The sequence below is a fragment of the Zeugodacus cucurbitae genome, chromosome X, assembly GCF_028554725.1.
Source record: "Zeugodacus cucurbitae isolate PBARC_wt_2022May chromosome X, idZeuCucr1.2, whole genome shotgun sequence".
NCBI lineage: Eukaryota > Metazoa > Arthropoda > Insecta > Diptera > Tephritidae > Zeugodacus > Zeugodacus cucurbitae.
In genome coordinates this window covers 30,656,791-30,677,018 of record NC_071672.1, presented here as the reverse complement: position 1 = coordinate 30,677,018, position 20,228 = coordinate 30,656,791, and the positions used below count along the sequence as shown (strand labels likewise).

At 35.1% G+C, this 20,228-nt stretch overlaps 1 protein-coding gene across 1 annotated transcript in view; it reads left to right on the top strand.

Annotated features, from left to right (window-relative positions):
- Positions 1 to 20,228, top strand: part of LOC105219007 (zinc finger protein 236) — an 89,776-nt gene that overhangs the window by 55,745 nt on the left and 13,803 nt on the right. The window lies entirely within an intron of this gene.

Below are 20,228 nucleotides of genomic sequence, written 5' to 3'. Positions count from 1 at the left end.
TACTGTTGAATTGGAGCTAACAACGTTTAAAAATGAAAAGTCGTGGAGTCTCCAATATCCGCGTACCTTTTTGTGCCGCCAACTATTTGTATATATAATATGTATGTATGATTGTATGAAATTGTGTCAAAGTGTCAAAGCACCAACAACTGAAAAGAATACTGTGTGGCTCACAGACAACTTCATTAACCCTTTTACGTAAATGCGCTATTTAAAGGAAACGGTACAGTGTTGGGAAAATAATATAACGCCTTGGACTTTTTCCCACAGTTTCTCCTTATTTCGTGGTTAAACGGATGCTGTCTTTTTTTTACAATCTTTTACTAATTATACTCTCGCAACAAAAGTTGCTAAAGAGAGTATTATAGTTTTGTTCACATAACGGTTGTTTGTATCACCCAAAACTAAACGAACCGTCCGTCCGTCCGTCTGTGCAAGCTGTAACTTGAGTAAAAATTAAGATACCTTGATGAAACTTGGCACACTTATTTCTTGGCACCATAGGAAGGTTGCTTTCGAAAATGAGCAAAATCGGACCACTGCCACGCCCACAAAATGGCGAAAATCGAAAACACCGGAAGTGCCATAAATTAAGCTATGTAAATAAAATTTGGTATGAAGGATCGCACTATGAAGGGGCATATTTGGATGTAATTTTTTTGGGGAAGTGGGCGTGGCCCCGCCCCAAATAGGTTTTATGTACGTATCTCGCAAATCAATAGAGCTATATAAACCAACTTTCTGAAAGGTTAGGTTGAAAATTACTAAAAGTGGGTTAACTCACTAACGAAAAACGTGAGAAACACTAAATTTCACATAAGAAATGGCAGATGGAAGCTGCACTCAGATTTTGGTTTGTAATAGTTTCCTTACATCCCAATGATATGTTGTGAAAATAGGCCAAATCGCTTCACAACCACGCCTACTTCCTATATACCAGATCTGAATCGTTTACATTACAATATATAAAGTAAGCACTAGTGAAGATGTCGATGCAGAACTTTGCACAAATACTACCTTTATAGTGAGGCAGCCCCAATCTAAAAATCGCCGTAATCGGACCATAGGTTTTCAAGGCCCCATTAATCGAACATGAGGACCTCGGTGCTTCTAACCTAATATTATGGTTTCCAACTTTCAATGGACTTTATACAATATATATGTCGAATATGTGGGTCAAATTGCATATTATATAATATAAATAAAGTTAAATAAATAAATTGCGAGAGTATAAAATGTTCGGTTACACCCGAACTTAGCCCTTCCTTACTTGTTTGGAATATTTTTATAACCAAAGCTGATCAAAGCCGAACAACTGCTCAAGCGGAAAAGCATTCCCATAACACAATATTATGATAAACATGTTTGACACTTTTATGTTGTATTTAGGAACGAAGTTCGGTATTTTTATGATATTAATTACAAGAAATAGCTACTAAAAATCCAAAATATAGATGTAATCTAAATTTTTTTCTATGATTTATACAACTTTTTTGTCAAGCTTCGATATGTTTCGGTATAACATTTTTTATATTTTTTTCGAATCTTAAACTTAGACCTTTCATAGAATTTGTCATGACCGAAACCTCCCCGAAAAAATTAGTTTGGTCCAATACCATGCCGAGTGTTGTATGAACGCCTACGAATTAAAAAAACACTTTATTCTAGACATGTTGAGGCCGAAATTTATGAAAGAAAATAAAAATATATTTTTTGATATACATATATTGGGTCCATACTCGTTACGTATTCTTACTGCCTGAAAACGATAACCGTAACGACCACGGACGGTCTAGTACAAAAACTGCAACATCCGACTCGCAAATTTTTTGTAACAACAACAATTGTTTTATAAAAGTGTGTGTATTTCTGTAGTCAACCGTTAGACAATATAACGCATATTAGAATTCGCTATGTACATACGAGACATACGAGTATCTAGTGTATCGTATATGCGAGCCTTTGTTTGTATGTCGTGATTCTGCAGTATTCCCCGGAGCAAAATCACTATTTTTCCTTTCCGCGACACTTACCTTGCGCTATGGATTTTCATTTGAATTCGGAGTGTTTAGTTTCTAGTTGTTAATATTTTTTATGTTCTTCCTCAGTTATTTTGAAAGTGAGTTTTTTCGCTGGTACAACTGTACGGTGGTGAGTGGTTCCTGCTTTTGTGCATATACATATGTATGTAATTGCGTCAGAATTCGGCAAATCGCCGATTTTTGCAAGCGTTTCAATTTGAATGTGATTATTGACGCCGAAAAATAACCCGTAATTCTGCTATTTTTTTGGTAAATGCTTGAAAATCCTGTTTCATTTTCTATTCATCCTGCAGATACAGCCACCTCCTGGCATGCTATCTACAATGCATTCTCGGTGATTTTTAAGCGCAAAAACACGAATTTGTCGTAAGTGCTGCCAGACAAAGAAATACAGCATAATAACACAGCACATTTTTGACGCGTCTATTGGTAGTGGTGGGAACCAGGCGCACAGGAAGTACGCGTTGCTGCGAAAAAAAGAACTTGAAGTTGATTTAATTACAAAAATTATTACTTGTATTATAATTACTTCGTTGGCATGTACACACAAGTGTGTGTGTGTGTGTGTTTGTGTATGTGGTTGTCAATCTACAGAAAGCTTCATATACATGTAAAACTACCCCAAAAAAAAAAAAACATAAATAAATTAAAAGTAGAAACAATTTACGCGTTCGCAGCTTTTGCCATGATATTATGAATATTTGTTAATACAGTGAAACCTCCCACAACCGCACACTAACGGTGCCACTGCTTATGAGTGGTGCCCGCTCATAGTGGTGGTGTACAAATAAAAATTTTTCAAAAATTGATTCACACACTTCTTTTATTTTAATAATTTAAAGTTCCTGAGCATTTAATTTACATACATAGAGTTGAACTTTCAGAACTCGAACTCTGGAATTGGCAAATAGAAGTCAAATTTCATACAAATTACCTTCCATAATTCGAAGTCTCTCTAACTCGAAGTTTTTTTGTGAATTATGGTGATTCGACTTAAGGAAGCTCAACTGTATTTATTTATGCTAGAGTTTTCAAAAAATATTCTGTTTTATAACACAGTTTTCACGATGGCTTTCCAAAGTTTTAGCGCACTGGTATCCAGTAAAGTCTGCACTATCCTTTTTCTTTTTCTTTTTTTAATTGTATTTAATTTGACAGATTATAAATACCTTAGTAACAATTTTGTCAATACTATTATTTTCCTCAGCCTCAGCGTCAAAGTCAGAAATTTCACACATACGATGTCCTATGAAGTCTTAATAAAATATACAGTGCCCTAAAGGTCAATTTTTTTTGAACGTTTTTGCAGTGAAATGTCTTCTACTCTGGTTAAAATATGACGGATAATATTATACGTATTACATCTTTAGTGACATATAAATGTCTGATATGAAACAACCATAGCTCGCAAATAACTCCCGACCGTTTTTCTTCTTGTGCTTTCGTTGCGAGCACAACCCAAGAATGATAGAAGACAAGATTACGACAGGCGTTTACAGTTAGCTTTTTTGGGTTTTGAGTTCCTGTTGAGTGACAACTTTCACGACCCCGAACACGGGAGCAAAACAAAATTGCACGGTGGTACAAAACAAGGAGCTGAAGTCAAGGCTAGTCCTTAATTATTATTTAAAATTCTAAGTGAAAAATGTATTAACTTGAAAAAGAAGTCCGCAATGGCGGAATTAAACAACAATAGTACAAAAAAGTCGTATATAAAGAATTTTTTTCACTTTTCCAACCAACAAAAAAGTTGGCAAAATGGCGAACTTTTTGTAACAAAACATATAATTTTAATTATAAATATGCATTATTATATTGGATCATTTTATAAATGAAGATTTTAAGAATTACGTTCATTGTGATATTTTATCTGCACATTATTCAATTTGGTTGTTTGGCGGAATTAAACAACAATAGTACAAAAAAGTAGTCTATAAAGATTTTTTTTCACTTTTCCAACCAACAAAAAAGTTGGCAAAATGGCGAACTTTTTGTAACAAAACATATAATTTTAATTATAAATATGCATTATTATATTGGATCATTTTATAAATGAAGATTTTAAGAATTACGTTCATTGTGATATTTTATCTGCACATTATTCAATTTGGTTGTTTGGCGGAATTAAATAACAATAGTACAAAAAAGTCGTCTATAAAGAATTTTTTTCACTTTTCCAACCAACAAAAAAGTTGGCAAAATGGCGAACTTTTTGTAACAAAACATATAATTTTAATTATAAATATGCATTATTATATTGGATCATTTTATAAATAAAGATTTTAAGAATTACATTCATTGTGATATTTTATCTGCACATTATTCAATTTGGTTCACTATGTTTCACATTTCCGTTTTCCATTTGACAACTCTTCTGTTGCCTATTGCCATTCGTGGGTCGTGAACGCTTCAGCCTGTCGTAATCTTGTCTTCTATCATTCTTGAGCACAACCGAAAAAGTTCTTACTCTCTCGCTCTCGCTCTGAGCAAGAGACTCTTGCTGTCTTCATTTATGTTTTCTGTTGAGCGCTTTTCGTTGAGCTCTTTGTATTTCACTCTTTCAATGAGCAGTGCGTAAAGATCGGAACGAAAAACGCCCGCACAAAGAGAGTCAGCAAAAGACCGATTGACCGAAAAACTCAACGCAAACGGTCTTTACATTTACTTTTGTTGTTGTAAAAAATAAATAATATAATTTGTTTAATAGAACAATTTAATTTTATTTTCAAATATTTTTGTTAACAAGTTTCATTTAGGTTCCATATTCCATATAACAAAACAAAACAGACGTTTAACGATTTGCTTGCCTATGCGTGTGAATGTATACCAATACATACGCAAAAGACTTTTTGCTTCACTGAACACGACAAAATGATCTTGAAACAACCAGAACAAAGCAGAATAGAAAAAAACGGGGCGAGCGCGAGCGAGCTCTTTCAAGAACCCATTAAATGGTTGCTCTCTGAGTCTTTTCGTAAAGAGTCAGAGAGAGACACTTATTTGCAGACAACGAGAAACGGTCGACAGTTATTTGCGAGCTCTGGAAACAACTGATCTGATTGGGACAGACGGACGTTTGACGTTTGTTATTTAGTTCAAAATCTAAATATTTTCATTTCTGAGCGCCCATTTTTTGACTAGCTTTAGTAGCCACTCACACATAATTCCACGAGACATCCAAGCTTTCCGAATTAGATACTCTACCTTTATTCAATTATTGTTCTTCATTGTATGCAAATTAGAGCTTCGCGTAACTCGGTTCCAAAATTTTTTGACAGTTGTTAATAGCAGGGTCCGCTTATTGATGATGTCTGCAAGCAGAGGTATCACTGTATACAAATGCACATTCACAGAAAACAGCACGAGATAGAAAGCCGAATGAAAAGTGTGGAAAAAGTTGTGATTGTTTTCCGAAGCCAAGTGCAATCAAAAATCAACAGAGCACTTAAATCGCACACAGCGCAGCCATCAACTGCTCCTGTCGCGGCTGACTGTTGGCATATTTTGTTTTTTCTGTTTTTTATGCTTAGTTTTCTAAGATCTCATCATCATCATTGGTTTCGGTGTGGTGTGGCCGGCATTTTATTAAAAACGAAAATCCCAAATGACACAAAAGGCCAATTTGACAAGCGGATAATTGTGCGCATTATGTAGACATACAAAAACAAATAGGATTCGAAAGCAGAGTGTCGAAACGCGAATGCGACTTTAGCAACTGAAATGAAGATTTGTGCTATTATTATTACTGCTTTCAATTTTGTTTTTAATTATTGTTACTTTTTTGACGGTACTTTTACTCGGTGTTTCTATGAACAATAAAATTTACACGACCCAAACACAAATCTTCCACAAAACTAAAACTTGCTGCTCAATCTGACAGTCCAAATAGGCAAACGGGTTGCAAGCAGCACACAAATATTTAAACCTCAATTCAAATATTTTATAATAACGCCTTGACAGACGGCGGCGTTCTTCTTCTTCTTGACTGGCGTAGACACCGCTTACGCGGTTATTGGCGCCAATTGGTTATACCAAGCGAAGCCAGGTCCCTCTCCACCTGGTCCTTCCATCGGAGCGGAGGTCTCCCTCTTCCTCGGCTTCCACCAGCGGGTACTTCAGAGCTAGAGCACTTTCATCCATTCGAACAACATGACCTAGCCAGCGTAGCCGCTGTTTTTTTATACGCTGGACTATGTCTATGACGTCGAATAACACATAGAGCTCATCGTTCCATCGTCTGCGGTATTCGCCGTTGCCAATGTTTAAGGGACCATAAATCTTTCGCAAAACCTTTCTCTCGAAAGCTCCTAGTGCCGTCTCATCGGATGTTGACATCGTCCACGCTTCTGCACTATAAAGGAGGACGGGAATGATGAGGGACTTGTAGAGTAGGCATATAACTTTTTACAATTTTTGCAAATACGAAAAACGGCATACCATAGTCGAATAGAGAATAAAAAAGTATGAACCCCTTTATCTTTTTTTTTTGCGAAATTGCAAAAAAGTTTCCGAGCAAAACGAAATTACTTTTTTATCAGAACTGCTGAAAAAAACAAAAAAAGTTTTGTACTCTGTACACGTTTTTCTTCATAATAATAGATATTTATTTAACTAATAATCTTCCTATTATTCCAAACGCCTTTTAATGGACCTAAGGGTAGTGCCCCACCCACCCCAAACTAATTTTTCTTCAGAAAATTCTGATTCAATATAATAACACAGCTGTGCGCTCGACAATGTCTTTTATTCTGACTTTTTTTAGAAATCCATTTTTGTGCGGAACGTTTTTGAACCGAAATCACCTAAAAAAGTGATATTCATTACTTGTACAATATTTGCCACCACGTGGTGGTATGCCAAATTTTTCGTCAAAATTTGTTATATACCTATTGTAGAGTTTAGTTTTTGTTCGTCGAGAGAAGACTTTACTTTTCAATTGCCTACTCAGTCCATAGTAGCACCTGTTAGCAAGAGTGATTCTGCGTTGGATTTCCAGGCTGACATTGTTATTGCTGTTAATGCTGGTTCCCAGGTAGATGAAATTATCTACAACTTCGAAGTTATGACTGTCAACAGTGACGTGGGGGCCAAAACGTGCGCTGACTGTTTTTTTGACGACAAGAGATATTTCGTCTTGTCCTCGTTCACCACCAGACCCATACGCTTCGCTTCCTTATCCAGTCTGGAAAAAGCAGAACTAACGGCGCGGGTGTTGTTTCCATTGATATCGATATCATCGGCGTACGCCAGTAGCTGTACACTCTTATAGAAGATTGTACCATCTCTATTTAGCTCTGTACGGCGGCGTTAATCCGGATTAATTCGGGAGATATCTCAATTAACTCCGTTTACTAACTCCCATTTAATCATCAAAATTTTGGAGAGTTAGTGGGAGTTAGTGACATTTTCGTTGGCAACATTGTTAAACATGGCCGCTTTTAACCTATTGTGAATGAAAATATGCAATACTGGCAGCTGTTTTTCAAATAAATGTTAACAAAAACATACACATGCAATGAAATAGCTAATTTTTTCTAAAATGGAAGTTCTAATAATAACGTATTTATGTATATTTTTTAGTAATTAGTGATTTTGTACTAATTGTGCGGCTAACAACCGCAATATTTGCATTCTATCCGATTTTATTTTACCAAAATGAAAATATTATTGCCAATGGTTTTAGGGATAATAAGAATACTGATGTTATATATACAGACTTTAGTAAAGCATTCAATAGAGTAAACCACTCAATTCTTTTGCAAAAACTGAATCTTCTTGGTTTTCAACCAAGACTTCTTGAATGGGTATCCTCATATATTACTAACAGAAAACAACAAGTTTTATTTAATAATACATTATCCGATTCAATTAGTGTCACTTCAGGGGTTCCACAGGGTAGTCATCTCGGCCCGATTCTGTTCTTGTTGTTCATCAATGATATACCTTCAGTAATTAAGTTTTAAGAAATTTTATTATCTGCGGATGATGTAAAACTTTTTAAACATATACTTCTCATAACGAAAGGACTGAGTTGCAATCGGATTTAAATAATTTAGTTACTTGGTGTCACAAAAATGAGATGCCACTGAATCTTAAAAAATGTAAAACGATGTGCTTTTCCCGTAGAACTGTTGATCTTTCCCTCTATGTAATAAATAACTTCAGTTTAGAGCAAGTTTTTAGCTTTGTTGATTTAGGAGTTAATATGGACCCTAAACTAAATTTTAATTCTCATGTAAATTCAATTGTCTTAAAAGCTAAAGGTGTTCTTAGCTTTGTTAAACGTTGGTCTAAAGAATTTAGTGATCCGTATATTACTAAAATTCTTTTTACAACATTGGTAAGGCCTATATTGGAGTATGGTTCTGTGGTATGGAATCCTAGCTATCAATCCCATTCTGATAAGCTTGAGTCCGTTCAAAAACAATTTTTACTTTTTGCTTTAGGCCACTTACATTGGGATTCAAGATTGAATCTTCCCCCGCATACTAGTCGTTTAAAACTTATAAATCTTCCCACACTCACTAGTCGCAGAGAAATGCTAGGTATAATTTTCCTAGTAAAACTTCTGAATGGTTTAGTTTGTAGTTCATTCCTTTTGTCTGATATTAAGTTTAATGTCCCATTGCGTTCATCCAGGCAGTTTAGACCATTATTTCTAAAATCTTCTAGAACAAATTTTGAGTTAAATGAACCATTCTGCCGAATACGTCATGATTTTAATTCGCATTCCAGCACATTTGATCCATCTGACTCAATATTTAGCATCAAAAAAACTATTTTGTCTTCTCTTAATAAGTAATATTCAGAAATTTTTAACTTTTTGTTTTTATAAATTTTTAATTCTCAGCTGTTGAAATGTTTGTTTCTGTAGCTGAGCAGTTTGAGAACCGGACGCTTAAAAATCTCTTGCCTTTCTAGACTCGGCAAATTCCGCTCGTATGAGGACTGCGCCCCACGCGTCGGTTGGGCGGGAGGAGGGTAATCGTTTGGGTTAATAATAATCAGCTGTTTATGGGAGTTTATAACTCGCTTTGCTGCCGTCTGTCACCTACAAATTTGGAACTAATTAGAAGCGCAGTTAATCGGGGTTAACTCTGCCGTCTGTTTATGCTATTATAGAGAAGCCAAAAGAACGTAACGTGTAATTCAAAAAAACAGGCTGCACTTACGGTGCAAGCCTGCGCTAAAATGTCCTCTTAATCATGCGCAATAGTGCTGAACCATTTTCTTAGGTGGAACTTACTTAAAACTGCACAAAACTATTTTTTAACCCTTTGTTTCAAGCTGCGTCTAAACCTTACGTTTTATTTAATCGGTTGAAATGTATTTCAAAGTAAAAACAACAAAAATATATATTTGCATTGTAATTTCTAAAATTTGTCGTTTGATTGATACACAATGTTTACATATGGACATTTCCGCCATGTCGAACGGGACCTTTCAACTAAAATAAAATATGAACTAAAATGTTTTTTAATTTTGACGGTAGGATTTTTTAATAGCTCTTCATTAGCTCTACATTTAGTGTTAACGTTCATTTTCAATATAATTGCAAAAAACCAAGGCATTCGCACGGGACAAAAAATGGAAGTCGTTTTTGGGGACAACGATTCAAACGGCGATTTCAGCGAATTGTGAGGCAATATTCAAATATTTGATTGCAAAATGTTGCGCATTGATGGCCTTTAAAGATGGTATGAATTTCATCCAAAAATAATTTATAGTTTTTTATTAATTAATTATTAATCACATTCGCACGGGACATGTCGCACGGGACATTTTTTCCCATCATAATATTTATGTTGATTTTGTTGTTATAATACGTAATTATTTAACAACAAGTCCAATAAAATGGCTTAAAAAATAGTAAATGTATTTATTTATTTATTTTAACCAACATCCAAAGAGAAACACAACAAAAATTCCATAGTATGAAATTAAAATAGTATTATGAATGTGAAATACAATTTTTTTTCAGAAAATGCTGTCCTCGGGTATACAAATTTTTGGATTTCGTTATCTGCTAGACTTTCCTTTTGATAACTGCTCCCAGTCCATCGGTTCCTTGCAAAAAAATTATAATCTAATGAAGAGTTAATTATTTTATAAAATCAACCAGGCTTGATAATATAAATTTGATTTTAAACTGAGAGCAGTTAACTTAAAAAAATATAAATATTTTAGAAAAGCAACTAAAGGATTTCTTAATTTTGGTTAAGAGATTTATCATGAAAATAATATGTCGTGCGTTAACTTGTCACTTTTAAAACCAAACGATTTTCTTCTCACAACATTGTTAAAATTAGCACTCTTATTTTGATTTGTAAGCCTATAATTTTCACCAAAATCTATTTAAATAGCTAGTTAGTGGAATTTAAAATGCGGTTTTTGCACATATGTAAATAATTAATGTAAATATATATATTTACATACTTAAGTCAATTTTAAAACAAAAAAAAATTTCAATTTTTAAATTCCACACCTACGATGTCGCACGGGACCAATTTTAAGTAGTTACCAAAACCACAAATCTTCTGATTTTTGAACAAGGTTTTTTTATTTTAATTGTATAAAAATTTACTGTTTATACCCAAAATTTGGCGAGCTTGCTGCTTTTATTTGCGATGCAGTGGGAATACATAAGTGTTGTTTTTTGATGTCGCACGGGACATTAAAATATAGGATAATATGAGAGCAAAAACTTACAGTTATTTTCAGTCGCATGCTTTCTTATGCATTTTATTTTGCTCTTTGTACCGTTATAAAGGTTTCACACAAAGCAAAAAATTATACATGATATGTTTCGTTAACAATTTTGACGAAAAAACAAATGCAGTAGAAAAATCGAAATGAGAAAAGTAGCTCCTATGCGACTTGGCTTTCGTATATCTCGTAATTGGTTATGAATTAATTTAAAATTAATTAAATATAAATAAATTTAAACATTTTCCTATGAAAATATGCAAAAACTTTGTAATTCTAATAATGTTTAATATTTTGTCTGTGGTGGACCTTCTGGCGGAAATGCCCATATATAAAACAAAATTGGGCAGCACTCAGCAAGCGGCGATAGAATTTTTAATGAGGTATCCACATACTCTCCTGCACGAATTCAACTAGATAACTTTGTTGTTGCTTTCACATGTAAAATTTTTGACATGCGAGCATTGCCCAAAGATAGCGAGCAGAGTAGTGACCAATCGATTACAGCTAATGTTATCTTTTTACGTATCTCAGACGCTGTCATACCTTTTATACGATTCCATAATTCTGAGACAGCAGCGTACACATTTTTCTGCCTTAATATATATTCAAAGTAAATAAAGTAGAGACTAGGTTAGGTTATGTTGTAAGTAGGGATGCAAACGATGTGTCGATGTTTTTGATGTTTTCGTCAAAAAGCATCGATATTAGCCATCGATGTCTTGAATCTAAAAACATCGATGCATCGATGTCACTTTCAACGATGTTTTATGTCGATGTTTTATATAAAAATTTGACTTTACACCTTCACACTCTTTCGGGTATTAACAAACCCTCTATTTGGATACGCTTTATTACATTGGAATTCGATTTTTGTAAAATACGGAGAATTCGATAAGGGAATGTGCGCTTGGACAATACTGCGGTTACTTTTATGATTTATTTATACAATTTATTATTCTGGCGTAGGCTACTGTGTTAGATCAGAGATTCAAATTACTGCATTTTAAAGATGCTATGGCTAAAAGAAATGAGTTTTTTGTTTCATAATAAATTCAAAGAATCGCGCTGATACAGCGGAATCTTCGGATGAGTGTGAAACAGAATACTCGTTTGATATTTGGAACCAGAATAAACATTTGATCCACCAAAAAGTGAAATGTAAGCTGTTAAATTTATCTACAATTACCGGGACGAAGGTTGAAGATAAAATGTATCTCGGCTGTTACCCCTACCAATCAGAAGCCAATAGAGTTTGGGTTGACATGAATACTGTGTTTCCGGTGTTGTATAAATAGGCTTATTAATATTTACACAGTGCCCACTTCAGTGCCAAGTAAATGGCCGTTTTCTAAACCCAGGGCAGCTATTACGCAGAAGTAAAATCGAAAAGAAATGACAGTGAAAAAACTTTCCATGTCGTTGTTTTGAAATTCTGTTTTTTATTGAGAAATGACATTAACAGATACAATGCTAAGTGAAATAAAATGTATCAACTTAAGACGTACTACATTTTATTTATTTATGCTTCTGCTTCTGTATCCCTTAGCTTTTCACACTTAATTTAAAATAAGTTAAACAAGTTCAAAAATACATACATCGATGTTTCGATGTATCGATGTTTTAATTGCCGATGTTTTTGATTTCGATGGGTTTTGAAGAAATATCGATACATCGAACCATCGATGTTTCATTTCACGATGTTTGCATCCCTAGTTGTAAGGCTGTTCCCTAGCATGAAAACCCCATGTGGACTATGAAAGACAGGTCGTTGTGAAGCCAGCATTTTCTCTTTGATTAGGTATTAGAATTCGACAAAGTGCACTGAACCTTCCACAAATTTGCAGGTTTGGCACTTCGAAAAAGTGAGATTTGCGATAAATGTTTCTTGATCTCGCAAAGGCGGGACATTGCAGAAGAAAGTAATGAGTTGATTCCATCTTGTGCTCCTCCAGGCACTACTGCTACTTTGGACTGAGTAGGCAATTGAAAAGTAAAGTCCTCTCTCGACGAACTAAACTCGCATTATTCCATTCGAGGTTTATGTTGCAGAAGCGTGGACGATGCGACGGTAATAAGGGTTTTCAAGAATAAGGTTTTGTTAAAGATTTATGGTCGTTTGAACATTTGCTACAACGTATAGACGATGGGACGATGAGCTGTATGAGCTATACGACGACATTGACATAGTTCAGCTAATAAATAGACAGCGGCTACGCTGGCTAGGTCATGTTGTTGGAATGGACGAAAACACTCCAACTTTCGCACCCGTGTTCGATGCAGTACCCATGGGTAGAATCAGAGGAAGAGGGAGACCTCCACTATGTTGGAAAAATCAGGTGGAGAACAGCTGGTTTCACAAGAGATTTCCAATTGACGTAGAATTGCGAGAAAGAGAGACCAATGGCGCGCTATTATTGACCGGTTTGTCTGGACATTTTGCATTCAAAACATTTTAATTGCAAATTAGACAGAAAACCAATTTTTTTAAAGAGATACATAAATGTTTAACATACGCTTCTGAAATCGATTATGCCGTGCTTTACTTTACTTTAAAATTTCTGTTGAAACCACCTCAAAGATGCTCAAGAGGTATGCTCAAGGTATGCACAATTAGTGCAACTTAAGCAACATTGCGACAAACAGCCGTTCACTTGGTGTGGCAAGGTGTACGCGTAAAGTATTTGTTTCGCAACGCATTACCCACAAAAAACTTCTCAATGTTTACAAACAAGCTGAGCAAGCGCCTTCATTTAAATTGGGTATATGGGAAGTGAATGTTTTGATAAGTAAGGTGCGGACGCGGACAGCCGTAGTGCGAAAGGCGATTCCTAACAGCGTTCACGTTGTGCCTAATTCCGTTATTTCCAAATAAATGCGCACTTAATGAACGGAGAAATGACTGTATACCAAATGTTAATAGTAAGCGGTCCCGGAAAGAAACCGACAGACGGCAAAAAACGACGTTGAACGCTGTCGCTTAAGTAGTGACAGATAAAAAAAGATTCGCGGATTGGCTAAATTTGATGTCACTTTACACTTAGGTGTATACGTATAAATGACGTAGTTAACTAGACAATCCACTAAAGATCCGATTTCATACAGTGACTCAACTAATTTAACAAATTTAAAAAAATAAATTTTAAATAAAACTATTCAAACGCATGTGTTACGGCAAATTAAAATAGTTATATACGACAATGGTCAACAAGGGAATCAAGATTTGAAACTTTCAATGGAAATTAATGTGAAGATCCGGATTTTTCGAAAGTGACGAGAAAAACCTACAGTTGAAGGAAACATTATTAAATATTATTATTAAAATGTATACGAATTGACGACAGTTGGTCTGGAAAGAGAGGAATAACAAACTATTTGACAGGAGCATAATGCGCACATTAAAAGTTGGTGGTTCGGTAGAGATTGGTATGTCCGTCTCTGGAAAGGTTAAGAAAACTTGTAAAAGTCGTTCAACATAGGAATACTGTCCGCCATGTCAACATATTGGCATACTCATTAAAAGCTTTAACTTAGATTTATGGCAAAAATGGCACCCAGTAGTTGTACTCCAGCACGTTAACGGCCCTAAGCATATATCGAAAATATAAAAAAAGCGGCTGTTCGCAAATATTTTTAATACGCTCGACTGTGCCCTGATCTTTATCCAATTCATAATCTCAAGATATTGTGTAGAGCATACCCAGTAGGCTCCAAACTGTGAAACCAAATAATTTGTGTTATATTTTTTACTAATAAAATAAATGAATATGATCAGTGAACAAAATTATGAAAATCAAAGAAATTTTTCTAAATTACTTAAAATCGGGTTCAATCACTTGAGTCACTGTATGTATACATATGTTTGCTATTTAAGGACGAACTGAGTATACAGTGTCCTTAAACGAGCATTTATAATTAATATCATTGCGTTGAGCAAAGCACGATGCACTTTCTTAGCAGTTAGGCAAAGTTATCTACATTTTTAAACCATGAGCGTAAACTGGATGTCGATTCAACTTAGTTTGGGAAATATTTTGAACGTTTGTAAATGGAACGAAACATTTGTAAGAATTACGAGTTTATTTGAGAGCTTTGTTAAGTGGTTTTGTGGGTTCCAAAATTTCAAAATTTGGAAACAAATTATTTTTGTGTTATTAAATAGTGCATATGTTTAAAATATCAAATTTGAATCGAGTAAAATTTTACGAGTTAGACCCTTTGGAAGTGCCGCCCATCAGGCCATGTCAGTTTGAATGTAAAACATTAAACTCAATTTTTCAAGTTGTTGTAGACGATATCTCGAAAATTTGTGAATTGCGAAAGTTTGACCAAAAAAGTGAGTTTTTTCGTTAAAATTCTGTCAAAAAATCAAATTTTTAAATAAAAATACTGTTTAAATATGTATCTTTGATGCGCTGAATTGTTTAAATGAAATATATGCTTGCATATATTTAAAAAAATGTAAAAACACACTTGTTTTCAGCCGCTGAAACCCACCTAACGCCTAAACCCGATCGTCATATGAGTGAATTCAAATTCAATTTTTTTCAAAACATGATTATATTTGTTTTGAAAATTTCTAAATTCTACGACTTGCATTTTACAAAGTAGTGAGCTCGCTGCTGCAAACAGCATTTTATACATACATATTTGTTGTTGCAACTACTTATCGAACAGCAAGCAGCGAGCCTTAATGTTGAGTCCTTTGCAGCGCTAAAGGAGCTGCATGAAGATGCTGTAATACATGCGCTCTTCTTTAAATTGGCGTCCATCTTGACACATTACGTACAATTTTTCTGCTTGCTGCTGTGAGTGAGGCCGTGTGCTACCCTTTGGCAACATGCAACCAGTCATTTGTGTCTTCCCTTCTAAAGTGTTGTTGGCTGGTTTTTGTAATTTTACACTTACTACGCTGCAGTCGCCTGGCATGGCAGCGGCGACTGGTATCCGTTGACAGGTATTAATGTCAACTTAAAAATTGTAATCCTGTTAAAATAAAGTCAATCACTCAATTATGCCAGATATTTAAAGCCAAACCGCAACTTCGACTTTCTCGCTTGCTGCAGTATTTTATACAGTTAACAAGTGCCGGTAGTGTCCCAACAGACGCAGCCACTTATTAACTTGTTGCTCTGCTTGCAGCTATCGCCTTGAGTATTTCTCATGCCAGGAGTGGGGCCTTCTTACGGATTTCGCACTTTAGCAATTGAAGCAGTAATCCAGTTTCAGTTAAAGGTTAACGGAATGTCGACTAAAAATTGGGTATATCTAAAGGATTTTAAGTGATTGGTAGACATCTTGTCTTTTTATAATTTGTATTAAATATTTGTTAAACATAAATATATTTAAGATAAGCATTATGTAACCCTGTACATACATACATATATTTTTTCTTCAAGAAAACGAACCGTGTAACCAAGCATTTTATGCTCACAAGGCTAGCAAGAATCAAAGGCCAAACTATATTTTGCGGTGTTGCAAACGATTTCAATATTCGTTACTGAACGAAACCGTGAATAATTATATTTACTATTTTAGTGCAATGAGAAAGTATTAATGAAAATGAATCAAATCGGTTCAGGAATTACCTCAGCCCTCATATACTATATATGCTGATTTTCGTTATTCTATTAAAATTTATGCCGAATTTATGGGTATATTTATATGTTATATTAATAAAATTTCTTCAATAAATTACGAGAGTATGAAATGTTCGGTTGCGCCCGAACTTAGCCTATCCTTACTTGTTTAAATAAACGTTATTTACAGTAAACGTTTTTCAATATTTTTCTGCGATAAGTGCGGCTGGTTTCGTGGTGTATGGGGTCTAAAATCGAGTGAGTGCAGGAAGTTCCTCACGGTTTTAGTGTAGGTGTTGTACTTTTGCAATGCGAGCTTTCTTCAACTCCATAGCGATAACCATGGGTGATATTTTAGGGTCTTTCTTGATCCTTTCTACTTGGGGCGTGAACATTTTTTTCGGACTTCAAACATTTTTAGCGGATATAGAAGTAAAAATCCTCTACAGATTTGTAGATTCTAGGCGCTTTGTCGATTCTTAAATTCAACTGAGGAGATTACATTTTTTTGACATCACAAAGGGCTGTCCATAATAGTCTAACTGTGTTTTTAGCCTTCGAACCTTCGACCCTGACCTAACCTAACCTTCGTTCTTTAAAGAATTTTGTATATGCTGATTCTTTTAAATATGTATCAACAGATGTAGATCAGCACTTTATTTGTTTGGCAATATTTAAATTCAATAATCCCTGGAAACATTGGCTTTTTCTATTGTTGAACCAAATATTACTAAAAACAACAATTGATTTCTTTATGTTCAGTTTTTTTTTTTATTCGTGAAAATGATTGCTAATTGCTTTTCGGGTTATAGCACGAGCGATTTTGAAAAAGCAGTTTCGAACTAATCTCGTTCAAAGTTTCGATACGGTATGCGGTATAATTTACTCTTTAAAGATGACCTGCTTAAAGACATTTGCTTTTGCACGCCTTCGACAAAAACGGCAAACCAATTTTTTAATCGTTATTATTAATTTCACTTTCTTGCTGAGCACACCATCGCTGCCACAGCACGAAAGTGTACGTGGCAGTGATTATCGCGCTCACGTGCCATTGCTAATGGCCACACTCATTTGCATGTTGCAACAACAACGCTTCGATTTGTTAGTGACGCTCCCGTCTTCTTCGCATCACAGCAAACCTCATGCACCCCGTGTTAAGCTAATTCCCAGGCGCGCTGTCGTGAATAGCCGGCGTAAATTTCAACTCTTTTTGTGTGCTCGCGTCAGCGATGGTACAGGACAGCAAAGCGTTGATGATGGCAGCTGCGTGACTTGGTTGTCGTCTCCTGCTCGTTAATATGATGAAGTGTGAAGGCTTTGCGTGAAATAAAAATAAAACAGCAGTGACCGTCATTCGCAGTCAATGAACAGTGTTGAAGTTGGACCAGGTGTTGTGGTTAATGCACGACAATTGTACTCTAGAGGCTGCATATACTGTACCGTGGACGGTTTCCATTAAAAGGGTTAGAATACAAATTACCTCTTACAGTTTTTAATTGTTATACTGCTGTTTTCAAATTACATTTAGACGACATTTTGAATAGTCACGGGAAATTGCACCACTCTCTTTATTACATCAATAATTACGCTGTTGTGCTGCATCAATAATGATTCACTTGCAATATTTAGTTAAAGTATAATTTCTATTTAATCGGTTGATACAACATTACAACAAGCGACCATATTGGGGATACTATCATAGCTGAAACTATACACATACATATGTATGTAGGAAATTATACATTTTTTTTGTTCAAATTTTCGTGACTTTGCCATTTTTTGTATGTCTTTGACTACCCCTAACCCCTTAAATAGGACTTCTCAATGCCTAGTTCTTCCGTTTGGAAGAAGCTGGCTGAGTTTGGTAGACGTATAGAGGGAGATGCATATGTCGAGATCCTCAAGTAAATATGTATTTAGTATATACTATTTGAACAATCTGCCGTCTATATCATAATACAACTTCGATTTCTTTCTTAATATAATAATAATATTGGTTATACTGACCTGCGCTGCATTAAAGCCGTTTATCGTGTGAAAATATAAAACAAATCGTGCCTGAAATCTTTAATAATTATACACATTTGCGGCGATATTTTAAACTGTGCATTCATTACGCCCACCTAATGCTTAATGAAAAACACATTTGTAAAGGACACAAGGCATGATGACACGACAACAACGTTGTACCAATCGAATTTCATTAACCAATTCTCACCGCTGCACACTTCAACTACCATACATAATAAAGGGCCACATAACTGTAATTGTATACAAGCAAAAAAAAAATTTAGAAAAACACAAAAAAAAACTAAAACAAGTAAGGAAGGGCTAAGTTCGGGTGTAACCGAACATTTAATACTCTCGCAATTTATTTATTTAACTTTTTTTATATTATATAATACACAATTTGACCCATATATTCGTCATATATATTGTATAAAGTCCATTGAAAGTTGGAAACCATAATATTAGGTTAGAAGCACCGAGGTCCTCGTGTTCGATATATGGGGCCTTAAAAACCTATGGTCCGATTTCGGCGATTTTTAGAATGAGGCTGCCACACTATTAACATAGTATTTGTGCAAAGTTCTGCACCGATATCTTTACTAGTACTTACTTTATATATTGTAAAGTAAACAAATCAGATCGTCTTCAAAGTTCTGGTATATAGCAAGTAGGCGTGGTTGTGAAGCGATTTGGCCTATTTTCACAACATATCATTGGGATGTAAGGAAAGTATTACAAACCAAGTTTCATTAAAATCGGTCGAGTAGTTCCTGAGATATGGTTATTGCCCCATAAGTGGGCGACGCCACGCCCATTTTCCATTTTGTAAAAAAATCTGAGTGCAGCTTTCATCTGCCATTTCTTATGTGAAATTTAGTGTTTCTGACGTTTTCCGTTAATGAGTTAACCCACTTTTAGTAATTTTCAACCTAACTTTTGTATGGGAGGTGGGCGTGGTTATGATCCGATTTCTTTCATTTTTGGACTGTATTAGGAAGTGGCTAAAAAAACGACTGCAGAAAGTTTGGTTTATATAGCTCTATTGGTTTGCGATATATGTACAAAAAACTTAGTAGGGGGCGGGGCCACGCCCACTTCCCCAAAAAAATTACATCCAAATATGGCCTTCGATCCTACGATCCTTCATACCAAATTTTATTTCCATAGCTTTATTTATGGCTTAGTTATGGCACTTTATGTGTTTTCGGTTTTCTCCATTTTGTGGGCGTGGCAGTGGTCCGATTTTGCTCGAAAGCAACCTTCCTATGGTGCCAAGAAATAAGTGCGCCAAGTTTCATCAAGATATCTTAATTTTTACTCAAGTTATAGCTTGCACAGACGGACGGACGGACAGACAGACATTCGGATTTGAACTCCACTCTTCACCCTGATCACTTTGGTATATATAACCCTATATCTAACTCGTTTAGTTTTGGGTGTTACAAACAACCGTTATGTGAACATAACTATAATACTCTCTTTAGCAACATTTGTTGCGAGAGTATAAAAAGAGAAAACCGTGATGAATAAACCGTGAAAGGGTTAAAAATAAATTGCAACACTCTGTTTGTGGCTGCTGGTCAATAATGTGCTAACGCTCGTAACAAATGTGAAAAAACAGCTGAAATCGTGAAAAAGGAGAAAAGGAGAAAGGATTTCGGACAACAAGGAGACAATGCGCAAAAATCTGAATAAATGAAATGCTGGTGCCGGGTAGAAATGTTATGGAGTGGCAGTATTGTCATTATTTAAACGTTATTGTTGCTGATGTTTCTTTATACTTTTTTGCAATGAAAACACAATTCTACCTTGAAATGTACAGTGTGAACAATCGTCATACAGCGAATTATATAATAAAAGCAATTCATTGCTGACCATGCTGCAAAAGGAA